The sequence below is a fragment of the Ascaphus truei genome, chromosome 15 (genome assembly GCF_040206685.1).
Source record: "Ascaphus truei isolate aAscTru1 chromosome 15, aAscTru1.hap1, whole genome shotgun sequence".
Classification (NCBI taxonomy): Eukaryota; Metazoa; Chordata; class Amphibia; order Anura; family Ascaphidae; genus Ascaphus; species Ascaphus truei.
The window spans coordinates 9,669,059-9,682,837 of NC_134497.1; positions in this window are offsets into that span (position 1 = coordinate 9,669,059).

The following is a 13,779-nucleotide window of genomic DNA, read 5'->3' on the forward strand; positions in this document are numbered from 1 at the left end:
TAGAGGTGACTGGCTCACCTGTACTATCAAACAGCACCAATGTATCAGATCACTGGAAAGTGCTGAAATAAGGAGGCTTAATGTACTACACATTACATGGTCCAAGGGAAGGTGCCCTGACGGTACTTGAAATAGATGCCACAGGTGCTCAACAACACCAGTCCTGTCTAGTCACACAAACCATTGATCATCCAAAGAATGAAGAGTAGTGACACTCCAGGGGTCATGAAAAAGATCTTGATAAAGGTTCGCAAACGTCGATCTCTGTACAATAAACTTTTTGTAGGCCACTGGAGGGCCATTACTCTGTATTCTCTGCACAGTACATGTGCAGTCCTAGCAGGGACAAGCTTGATCTTGCTAACCAGAGGCTCGCTGAGACCCAGCTCTACAAGAGGCACGAATATTAGCGCCCTACTTACTGACTACACCAAAGCAAGCAGTCAAGACTATCATGATTTTCATAACTGCTATGTCCCTCTAGACCAGGGCGAGAGGATAATGGGATTATGGCAAAAAAAAAAAACCACTGGCGGTTCACACCGCTACAGACACAAGGGAAAATGTGGGCACACTGTAGAGCAAAAATAACTTATCAGTCGGTGCTCCAATCCACAAGGTCCCAGAAGATCAGCAGTGAAGATAGAAGTAAGATGGGCACACGAAATTGGTAATAATCATTCATGTATCGTGCCAAGGACTCCAACGTTTCGGCTGTGTAGAACAGCCTTTATCAAGGTGAGGGCAACCCACTACGACCTTAAATGGCCCTATTATTTGTGGTCTCCCTGCATATCTCACCACAAAGACGCATGGTCAAGTTAAGAGAGGGTTAAAATACAGGCAGTCTCTTCCTACTCTTCTGGTCACACAACACAGACATAATGGTAAATCAGCACTTTGTTTGTGTGTTCAACGTGTAAGCGGTTGAAGCATCAGAGTAACGTTCCATGTAGATATGCATGCATATCTTTATTTATATAACGTCGTCCATGTACATAGCACCTCCCAGCAGTACTACATGTGACCTAATAATGTACAGCAGGGCCCCGGGCATACGGCGGGTTCCGTACTAAGGGCCCGCCGTATAGTGAAAATTGCCGGAAAGCGGAACCGGCGATTTTCAGCTGTGCACATGCGCAACCTGGCAATTTTCCCCTTGTGCGCATGCGCAACCCGGCAATTTCCCCCTTGTGCGCGCGCGACCTATGTTCTGCGCGCGCAAGTTACGTTCTGCGCATGCGCGCCGGCGGCAACAGCCTCAGGAGATATGGCGGGCCCCTTCTCGGTGCCGCCGTATCAGCGGATCGCCGAAAAACAGGGCGCCGAGAAGGGGGGCCGTGCTGTATAATAACACACAAGGGGAATAAGCACTTCAGACATAAAAGTCACGGAAGGAAAAGGAGTCCCTGTCCCGAAGAGTTTAAAATCTAAGTGGTAAGTATGGAGAACTTACAGACAGTAGGAGGGTGTTCTAGTAAGTGCGTCTGCAAGGGGTCAAGGTAAAAGCATATTAGATGTATAGTATTAGCCAGCGGAGCTACCCAAATGCTTCATTAAGGATGTGGGTTTTAAGATGGGCCTTAAAGGTGAAGCGAGAGGGTGTTTTGTCGGGTATTGAGGGGAAGGGCATTCCAGAGGCGTGGGGCAGTGAGTGAGAAAGGTTTTAGGCGGGAGAGGGCTTTAGATACAAAAGGGGGTAGAGAGAAGACAACCTTGAGCAGAACTTAAGAGTTGGGCAGGTGTATAGCGAGAAATTAGTTCTGAGGTGTAAGGAGGGGAAGAAGAGTGTACAGTATAATCTTAAAAGAGAGGAGGAGAATATTTGTAAGTAATACGAGATTTAATAGGAAGCCATGAGAGGTATTTCAGCAGAAGAGACGCTGAGACATTTTGGAGAGTAAAGTGATTCTTGCAGCAGCGTTTAGGACAGATTGTAGGGGGGGACAGGTGAGAGGCAGGAAGGCCGGACAGCAGAAGGTTACAATAATCGAGACGGGAGAGAATGAGGGCCTGCGTTAGAGTTTAGCAGCAGAGCAACAGAGGAAAGGGCGTTTTTAGCTATATTGTGAATGTGAAGTCAAATGTGACACCTACTGTAGGTAGCCTGCTTGTGATACTGGGTCTATGATAGTGCTGCCAACAGTAAAGTAGAAGGAGGTAGTAGGGCCAGGTTTGGGAGGAATTATGAGGAGCTCTGTACAGCAGGTGTAAGGTCAGGGGTTGAAACGTAAATTTGTGTGATCAACATAGAGGTGATATTTGAACCCAAGAGATGTGATAAGGTCACCCAGAGAGAGTGTGTAAAGAGGAAGGAGGTCACAGGATAGATCCCTGGGGTACCCCCACAGAGAGATCGACAGAGTGTGTTAGCAAACGAGACACTGAAGGCCCAATGAGAGAGGTAAGAAGAAATCCAGGATAGAGCTCTGTTATGTGTTACGTGTTACCACCACCATCATCATCATTTAGCTTTTAAGTAAAAGCATGCTTCTACTTAAGGGAGCACCGCAATACTTTACTGTCAGTTTAAGAACAAACAAATTATACACAATTACATTTTGTGAGACAGGAAAAGCCAGAGGGATAAAAAATAAGTCTTACACTATGCTCAAAACAGTAGTATGGAGAATGTGAAGGAGAAGAGGGTGGTCCACAGTATCAAAGGCTGCAGAGAGGTCTAGTAATATGAGCAGAATGTAATGACCTTTGTCTTTGGAAAAATGGTGTCATTAGTTATTTTGGGGAAGGTTGTTTTGGTGGAGTGAGCAGTGCAGAAGCCAGATTGTAGACGGCCTAGGAGAGAATAGGAGCTAAGAAAATGGAGCAAGCGAGAGAACACAAGGTGTTCAAGGAGCTAAGAGGCAAAAGGCAGGAGGGAGACAGGGCGATAATTAGAGACAATTAGGGTCAAGCTTGCTGTTTTTGAGTAAGAGTATAACGGTTTATTGCTTGAAGGAGGTAGGAATGGTACCAGAGTTGAGGGAGGAGTTGAACATTTGTGAGTGTAAGGAGTAGAATAGGAGCAAGAGGTTTGAGGAGATGGGAAGGAATGGGGTCAAGAGGGCAAGTGGTAAAGGGAGAAGAGGACGAGGCCGAGCAGAGTGAGAAATTCGAACTTGCTTTTATGCCTCGTTACTTGTATGCTGCCGGAGACGTGGAGAGCTGGAGTTTTGAGTGGGAATTTCAAAAGTGCTTGCTTGTGATATGCACAATCGAGGTCTATGGTGTGTGGAAGCCACCCCAGGATAAGCCTTTGAAGTGTCACCTAGTCAGCTAATATTCCCCTCGCAATCCCGTTTGATGAGTTATAGCTCTGTTGGTGAATTTGTGCTGTCTGCTGGCTCTAGCCGGAATAAAAATACTTTATTTGACTCCTGTGTCCTATCTGGTGACTTGACCCTGGCGAAAAAGTTCTGGTCTTCTGTGACAGTAGATCATGACCAGGTTGTCAGAGTCTGTAGCAGAGCAGGGAGACGAAAGGGAAGAGCTCAAACTAGAGCCGGTAGATTCATGGAACGCAGGTCTCTGCAGAAACAAGGGGTAGATGGAGATGGAGAAGGGGAAAACTGAGAGAGAAAATTGATGGTGTCAGAAAGGGGGAAATGGAAAAATCAGAGAGAGAGAGAGAGGTGTTTTTGTAAATGCTAGGCCAAGGTTGTGGCCATCCTTGTGGGTGCTGGCTGCAGTCCATTGGTGAAGGACAAATTAAGAGGTTAGAGAAAGCGGGAAGCCAATGGGAGAGAGATCATCAGTTGAGGGCAGTTGAAGTCCCCAGGGAAAAGAGAAGGAGAATCTAAGGAGAGCCAGGATTCAAAGTGAGAGAAAAAGACCGAAAGGGGATGAGAAGGGGTAGGTAGGTGGTAGATGACCGCCCCATGGGGAGGGAGAGAAGAAAACAGCTGGACAGCGTGAGTGTCAAAGGAAGGTAAAGAAAGATGTAGGTATAGAAAGGGTATGGTAGTGGCAGATTGAGGAGAGGCGCCCCACGTCTCCACCCCTGCAATCAGGGCATGAAGTGTGGGAGAAAGAAAGGCCACTACAGGAGAGGGAAGCTTCTAGTGTAGAGTCAGACAGGGTGAGTCACGATCAGTTATAGCAAAAAGGAGTGAGAGAAAAAGAACTTGTTAGAGAGGGAGTTCCAAAGAGCACGGGATAAAGGGAGAGAGGGGTAAGGGAGCTTGACAGGGGATAGGTATGAGGTTAAATATGTTTACATCACGAGGAGGACAAGTTAGATGAGGAAGGCGAGGTCGAGAGCATGTAGAAATAAAGCAGGGGCCAGGATTGGGAGAGATATCCCCAGAAGCAAGGAAGAGAAGCATGGAAAGAAAGAGGATGTGAGATAATTTGTTGGGTTGTGTGTTAGTGCAGGGGGTATTTCGGAGTGGTGCCAATTGGCGGAGAGAGAAAAGGAGCTCATGTGAACTGAGAAGTGGAGAAGGAAAGAGAGATGGAGGTATATGGAGTTAGAGGAATAATGAGGATGGTAGAAAGAAAAGTGGATTTTGGAAAGCGGTGAGGTTGGAGCAAATATGCATAGTCGAGGAGACAATGCAGTGGTGCTACTAGAGTTTTGCGAGGTGAGTGAGGGCTGGGCACTGACAATGAAGTTTGGATAAGGGTAAAGAACAAGATGTGAACAATAAACAATGTATGAGTGGTGGTACTCTAGAATGTTGATAGAAGAGTGCTGCGTCTTCCTGAGTACTTGATAGATGTCCTCCTGTCCAACTCCAGGAATAACTCCATGTTCAGCATGTAAGCGGTTGAAGCGTCACAATAACGTCCCATGACATTGGAAGGGTTAGACAAGCCTGTGGTAATACAGTTAACACTCCTTATATAGTGAAGAGTGGTTGGAATAAAAGAAAAAAATGTGACAGGATTCCGACACTGAATCTGAATTTATGACAGATTCCGAACCCTCTGTACTTCCAGTTCCATCCAGCAGCGTTCAACTGCACCCCACGTTCCCAATAAAGCCTCATTTACATCACGCATTTTTAAACTGGTCTTTCGTTGGAGCTTAGTGACAGATAATTGGCATGTAGCAGATGTACACGCCACAGCTTGGGTATCACTCATTCTCAGTGACATGGCTCCAGCTTGTGGCAAGTCTTACGAACTGCACCGAATTTCAATTGGCCAAAGCTATATTTTTGTGACAGTAACATGAAAAGGAAACAGATGTAGTGTCCATTGATTTTGTCCGTCCTACCTTAGTGTGACACCGTGACTGAAGGCACATATGGCCCGGTATGTCTGTCCTTCACACTGTAGGCTCACAATGACACCTGGACCGGACCTGTTCCCATCGGGTCTGCTGCTACTGATGGAAGAAGACAGATGTAGAAGCTTTGCCTCGATTTTCAACATCGGTCACTGTTTACTAAGGACAGAGTGTGTTAACGTGACATATAAATACATGGTCTATAGAAATCTGACAAAGACCAAAACGCCTTCGCAGTAAAAAAACAAACAGTAAACACAACTCCTTCAGAGGTTACTACACAGATCACACACGAGAGAGAGAGAGAGAGAGAAAACGATTGAAAGAGAGAACGAGAGAGAGAGCAGCAGCAGCGTAGTGGATTACGCAATCACTGATATAGACCCACAAGCCATTAGTGCTTTCATAGTCACACCAACATGACCCCTATCAGACCACAATCACACCCTGCTCTTTATTAAGAGACCAGACCAACCAAGCACAACACAAACAACCCTCTCCAACCTCCATAGCCTGAAAGCCACTTACAAATGGACAAAACAGTGTGACATACACAGAAACAATCAACAGCTCAGAAGTCGGAAACTCGGCGGCCCCCCTTCTGCGCATGCGCCGTATTGGCGGATCGCCGAGAAGCGAAACGCCGAGAAGCAGGGCCCTACTGTATTTTTGTATGTGGGTATTTATCTTCGAAATAAATGTTTATTTGTACGTGCTAAAACCAGAATGCTGAGTATTGTTATGCTGGAGTAATTATGAAAGAGACCCCAAGGACATTTTACACTCTCTCTCTATCAGGGTTAGGTTTACAGGGGAAACAACATTTTAGGTATGTGACATAATTTGAGTACTTAGCCATTGAGAGTGAAGTCCTGAACATGGTGTCATAGGTGTTTGTGTTAGAAGTTAGGGTTAAAAGTTATTTAAAGTTAGTGTTGTAAATATTTTAGACTCAAAAAAGTTAGGGCAGGAAAAAACTTACAGTTGGGAAAATAAGTGATAAAAATACGGTTAGCAGCAGTGAAAGTTGGCAAAAAAAGTTCATTTTTGAAAAAGTTAGGGTTAGAAAAAGGATAGGCTTGGGGAAAAAGTTAGGGTTACAAGAGTAAGTGATGAAAGTACAGGTGTTGCAAGATGTTGCGTGGTTTTTTTTACGTGCTGCAAGATGTTATGTGTTGGGAGATGTTACGAGGTGTTTTCTGAAATTAAATCTTTTTATCTCTAACGCAGTGTTTTTCAACAGGGGTTCCTAGGAACCCTTTGGTTCCCTGCTCATCCATAAATGGTTCCCTGCAATTTTAAGGTCATTTGAAAATTATACCAAATAGAAAATAATTTACAATGCATCTGATCTCAGACGCGCTATTAGAGAGGGTTGGGGTTCCTTAATCTGCTTTTGATCTCAGACGCGCTATTAGAGAGAGTTGGGGTTCCTTACAATGCATCTGATCTCAGACACACTATTAGAGAGGGTTGGGGTTCCTAACAATGTATCTGATCTCATGCGCGCTATTAGAGAGGGTTGGGGTTCCTCAGAATTTCACAAGGGGTTCCTTCACCAAAAAAAGGTTAGAAACCACTGGTCTAACATCTAGCATTTTCAAGACAGTTTCACAACATAGTCAAAATATATCACGTTTTACAGAACAAAGAATGAGGGTTAAATAATATTGGGGAACTATGGGGGGGGGAGATAAACACATAATATACAGTGCTATTATTAAAATGTATACATTTTAAAAGAGATTCTTGGGCTTCTTGATATCTACTTGCAGACACACTGGAAAGGAGGTAGCGTTTTATGTTTCCAAAAGAGGGCTATGGAGCATCTTGCCGCATTAAAGATTTGGGTGATTAATTTGGACTCCAGATTGTTGGAGCTGGGAATTGGCGCCCACAAAATCACAAAAAGAGGATTTCTGGGGATACGAAGGCTAGCTACTTCTTCTGCCAATCTAAGGATTTTATCCTATAGGACATTCCCACCAAATATGTAGGATGGAGTCCGGGCTGCCACATTCCCTCTAACACAGGGGGGGAGACATTCGGATAGATTGAATTTAGTTTGACAGGAGTATAATACCAACGATATAGAATCTTGTATATGTTTTCTTGATTTACCACGCAAGTGGAATTTTTACCTGGTGCCTCCCAAATGTCTTGCCAAGTTTCTATATCTATGGGGATGCCAAGGTCTTTTTCCCATACCAACATATATTTGTCTATCTTAGGGTCCTCGGAGCTGCTGCGTATTGTATGGTACAATATTGAGGTGACTCCCCTGGTTAAAGATTGGGAGTTACACCAGGATTCAAATTGAGTCATCTTTGGCGGACTTTCTTTTGGTACTCGGACTGAATGAGATGCCTAAATTGCAAGTATCTAAAGAATACAGTATTTGGGATTTTAAATATTAATTGTAATTTAGGAAAGGGCTTGATGGTATTCAAATCCATCACATCTTTCACCCTAGTGACTCCGTGTTGTGTCCACAGATTTGGTTGTTTTTTATTGTAACCTTGTAACATTGTAATTGGTGAAAATGAAGATTTTTTGAGAATAGAAGCTACATCATGGCAAAGGGAGTGGTCTGATTATTCCTGGATTTAAGAGAATCCCATAAATTACATAAGAAGCTTAACACCGGATTCTTGTATATCGAATGTGGTCTACTGTACAGTTCTTTTCCAGCCAGAGGATGGTCTGGAGTACCTCAGGGTGGCAAATTGAGTCTTCTAATTCCACCCACCTTTTTTCAGTTTTGGTAGATACCTAAAAGTGGTGGGCACACTAAACTCCCCTCAAATTACGATAGTAAATGTCTATGTCCCTAACGAAGGTCAAATGCAATTCTTCCAAACTCGAGTTAAAAAAATTGAGTCCTATCCAACAGGGCATATTAACGCTCGGAGGCGATCTCAATGCCGCCTGTGATCCAACAATAGACAAAACGGCATCCAAATCTCCGGAAGTCTTCATGGGCAACGCATAACCTGAGAGAGCTAACCAAACGCCTGGGCTTGGTTTTACTCCTGGAGGCTGCTTAACCCATTAACAAAATAATTCTCTTTTTATTCCCATCCCCACGACAGCTACTCTGATATCTCTTCTGCTTGCTTGTATCACTAACGATTTCTCTCCTACACCAGAGACTGATCTTTGAGGTTTCGGCACGGCATCTCTGTGATCTTGGGGCGCTGCGTCTGGGGTGGACGGTTTCCGGCCCAGTGTCTCTAGGGTCAATATATCCTCTTTGGGTGGGACAATAGCATGAAATGCACGCTTGCAAGAAAGCAGTAGTTTGCAAGGAAACCCCCATCTATATTTGATTTGGTTTTCGCGCCGAATGTTTGTGACCGGACGGAATTCTTGCCTTTTCGCTAGCGTAGCTGGAGCCAGGTTCTGGGAAGAGTTGTAAAGTGGACTCTTCAAATTGTATTTGGTTTTGGGATCTGGAAGCTCTTAGGATTTCTTCCTTGGTTCGGAATTAATGGAGTCGGGCAATAATGTCATGCGGTTTGTCCCCCGACAGATTTTTGGGGTCTTTAAAGCTCTGTGATCTCTGTCAGATTGGAGCGGATCTTCTGTTAAGGCCGGGACAAGTGATATAAAAAGTCGTGTTAGATAAGAGTCTAGATTGTCATTGCTTATTTCCTCAGACATGATCCTGATCCTTTTATTGCTTTATTTCGCCTGAATTTATTCTCGGGTTCTTCCATATTGTCCAGGATTGATTTAACCTGCGTCTGTAGTTGAGCGTTAGAGTGTCTTTAGAGTGTTTTGCCTGTGTGCATGTTGCGGCCTCAATTTGTTCATCTACTTCAATCATATTTTCTGTAATGGAGTTAATTTCCCCTTTAAGGCTTTTGTACAAGTCCTGGGACTCAGCATGCATTGCTGCTTTAAGTTCCTTTATATAGCCTTCCATGTCTCTTTTAGAGAGAATGTGACTCTCACTCTCTCGTGTCGGGGAGACGCCACTGTCTACCATCGGTAAAGGGGTATGCTTTCTTCCCCCAATTTACAGTCGAGCTAGCGCTGCAGATGGGACAGTAGCGAAGAGTTCACTGCCTGACTCTAAAAGGACAGACTCTGGTTGATGTCAAGGGAGAGAAATCAATTCAAAGCATTATATCCTGAGAGATAAAAGCAATGAATCGTGTAGGTGTACACACTTACCTCAAATACTTACCTTCTTACCAGAATGACCTATGTCAACACCATCTTGATAGATAAACCTGCCCATCTCCATACTGCAAATAAATTTAACCCACGATCAGTGAAAGAAGGAATGCAACGCCCTTTGGAGCAATGCAATGGAGGACCCTCTTTCACTGATGGATTAAATAAACATGCTTATACTGAGTCAGGGAGACTGGTGACCAAGAGGGGGGAGGGAGAGGCGAGAGAGGAGAGTGATAGAGAAAGAGAGGGGGAGGGAGAGAGGGGGATAGAGAGAAGGGATAGAGAGAGTGGGGATAGAGAATAAGAGAGGGTGGGCAGAATGAGAGAGGGTGGGCAGAATGAGAGAGGGTGGGGAGAGTGAGAGAGGGGGAAGATTGAGAGAGGGGGAAAGAGTAAGAGAGGGGGAAGAGTGAGAGAGGGGGAAGAGGGAGGAGGGGGAAAAGTGAGAGAGGGAGAAGAGTGAGAGAGGGGGAAGAGTGAGAGAGGGGGGAGAGAGAGAGGGGGAGAGAGAGGGAGAGAGGAAGAAGGGGGGAGAGAGGAAGAAGGGGGGAGAGAGGAAGAAGGGGGGAGAGAGGAAGAGGGGGGAGAGAGGAAGAGGGGGGGAGAGATAGGGGGTAGAGAGAGACAGGGGGAGGAAGAGATAGGGGGAGAGACAGATAGGGGGGAGAGAGTGATAGAGCAGTAGGCCATGAGAGATAGGGGGAGAGAGCGCGTGAGAGGAGAAGAGAGAGAAATAGGGGGAGAGAGAAGGGGAGAGACAGAGAGGGGAGAGGAGAGATAGGGGAGGGGGAGAGAGCAAGAGCAGTAGGACATGAGAGAGAGAGAGGGGAGGAGTGAAAGCTAAAGAAAGGGGAGATCCTTGTGTATCATCATGACATGTTGTGAGAATAGAAAAAAAACTGTGTAAAAACAGATTCCCATTCCCTTATCTCATCTCTAATCCTTCCAACTGCACATTGGAACAAGGAAGTAATGAAATGGAACGCACTCAGTGTTACAGTCACCTCCAACCCGGAAGTGATCAGAAGGAACGCACTCAGCGTTACTGTCAGCCCCAACCCGGAAGTGATCAGATAAAACATTTTGAGAAATGTGGTATAAATATATAGCTCTATCGCCATCTACCGATCACAGGCCTTACTGCACTCTAATGACATCTCACTTCAGAGATATGATATCCCATTCATTTCACGTGTGATATTCCATTCATTTCACGTGTGATATCCCATTCATTTCACGTGTGATATCCCATTCATTTCATATGATATTCCATTACAGCTCATTCTTCTCTGCTGGAGACCCAGACTATACATGACTTGGAAGTATGAGTTCAGGTCCAGAGATAGGCAAACATTAGCTGTTGCTATATTGTTACATCCAACAATTTCCGAATTTAAATGAATATGGTTACTGGCTATTTAAAATGAAACCCAGCAGGTGTCTCCTGAAAGCAATTAGCACTTACATTACACACAGTTACACTTCTGCCAAACTATGCAGTGTCAATTTTGTCACATTTTTTAATCACAGGGTTGTTGAAATTGTGTATGTCTTCACAAGAATATTCAGTGATGTTGTAGCAGAGCATAAAGTAGGCGAGAGGAAATGTAAGATCTCAATATACAAATATTTCCCAGCAATGCTCAAGTATCTGATGATTTTCTTCAACATGGGAGGGGGGGGGTGTGGGGGGGTCGTAACTATAGTCCTTGGCAATCTGTCTGCGGCCTTGGTGTCCAATGCTCATTCCATGTGCTTAAGACACGCCAAGCTTGGATGGGTAGATGTTTTGACCAGAAACCTATATCCCTGTAATTATAGTAAACGCATAGCCTTCTTCTTCCAGACATGTCCTTCCGGTGACGCGTTAGCATGATGCCTTTGTTTACCACACGGGCACAATTTGGTATGTTCTGCAAGTACCACCCTGTGGTTTTGGAGGAGGGAGAATGTTTATTTGGAGTAGTCCATGGATTGCCCCAGATCCCGTTAGCAACATTACGCCACAAAAATGTGTCTGCCCCTCTAGCCTCAAATATGCACCCAATTTGATTTCCTTAAAGCTGAAGCGCCAATTCCCCAAGCAAAAAAAAATGATTACAAACTCTGTATAAAGTGCGTTGACAAGGCAATTCCGGATTTATAATTTTCTGAATTGTCGTTCGATGGCATGAATGACTACCATGGGTTCTTTGAGGTTTATGGTGCATTAGTAACATTTATTTTTTTATTAATGTACTAGCTGAGAGACCCGGCGTTGCCCGTGAATTAAATTTCCCGCTAGGAAAGGGGGGGAGGTGAGAGGGGGGGAAAAGGGTGGGGGACAGTGGACAGGAGGGTGGAACAGTGGAGGGGGGGGGGCAGTGGACAGGAGGGGACGGGACAGTGGACAGGAGGGGACAGTGGACAGGAGGGGACGGGACAGTGGACAGGAGGGGACGGGGACAGTGGACAGGAGGGGACGGGGACAGTGGACAGGAGGGGACGGGGACAGGGGACAGTGGACAGGAGGGGACGGGACAGGAGGGGATGGGGACAGTGGACAGGAGGGGACAGTGGACAGGAGGGGACGGGACAGTGGACAGGAGGGGACGGGACAGTGGACAGGAGGGGACGGGACAGTGGACAGGAGGGGACGGGACAGTGGACAGGAGGGGGACGGGACAGTGGACAGGTGGGGGACGGGACAGTGGACAGGAGGGGGACGGGACAGTGGACAGGAGGGGGACGGGACAGTGGACAGGAGGGGGACAGGACAGTGGACAGGAGGGGGATGGGACAGTGGACAGGAGGGGGACGACAGTGGACAGGAGGGGGATGACAGTGGACAGGAAGGGGACGACAGTGGACAGGAGGGGGACGACATTGGACAGGAGGGGGACGACAGTGGACAGGAGGGGGGGACAGGGGACAGGAGGGGGGGGCAGTGGACAGGAGGGGACGGGGACAGTGGACAGGAGGGGACGGGTACAGTGGACAGGAGGGGATGGGACGACAGTGGACAGGAGGGGGACGGGACGACAGTGGACAGGAGGGGGACGGGACAGTGGACAGGAGGGGGACGGGACAGTGGACAGGAGGGGGACGGGACAGTGGACAGGAGGGGGACGGGACAGTGGACAGGAGGGGGACGGGACAGTGGACAGGAGGGGGATGGGTCAGTGGACAGGAGGGGGACGGGACAGTGGACAGGAGGGGACGGGACGACAGTGGACAGGAGGGGAGGGGACGACAATGGACAGGAGGGGAGGGGATGACACTGGACAGGAGGGGACGGGACAACAGTGGACAGGAGGGGGATGGGACAGTGGACGGGACAGTGGACAGGAGGGGACGGGACGACAGTGGACAGGAGGGGAGGGGACGACACTGGACAGGAGGGGAAGGAATGACAGTGGACAGGAGGGGACGGGACGACAGTGGACAGGAGGGGATGGGACGGCAGTGGACAGGAGGGGGACGGGACAGTGGACAGGAGGGGGACGGGACATTGGACAGGAGGGGGACGGGACAGTGGACAGGAGGGGGACTGGACAGTGGACAGGAGGGGGTGGTGACAGTGGACAGGAGGGGGGGGTGACAGTGGACAGGAGGGGGGTGAGTGGACAGGAGGGGGGTGACAGTGGACAGGAGGGGGGGGTGACAGTGGACAGGAGGGGGAGGGGACAGTGGACAGGAGGGGGAGGGGACAGTGGACAGGAGGGGGAGGGGACAGTGGACAGGAGGGGGGTGAAAGTGGACAGGAGGGGGGGGGGGACAGTGGACAGGAGGGGGGGGGGACAGTGGACAGGAGGGGGGGCAGTGGACAGGAGGGGGGGTGGGTTGCTTAAAATTTCCGGGTCCCTCCTCTCCACTCCCCCTGTATGCTTCTCTCCTCCTCTCTCTACGCTCCTGACCCCCCCCCCCCCCCGTAGCTCCGGTCCCCACCCTACAGTGCCTGACACACACAGTGCCACACACACACAGTGTCACACACACACACACACACAGTGTCACACACACACACACACACACACAGTGTCCCACACACACACAGTGTCCCACACACACACACAGTGTCACACACACACACACACACACACACACACACACACACACACACACACACACACACACACACAGTGACACACACACACACAGTGTCACACACACACACACACACACACACACACACACACACACACACACACACACACACACACAGTGTCACACACACACACACACACACACACACACACACACACACACACACACACACACACACACAGTGTCACACACACACAGTGTCCCACACACACAGTGTCACACACACACAGTGTCACACACACACACACACACACACACACACACACACACACACA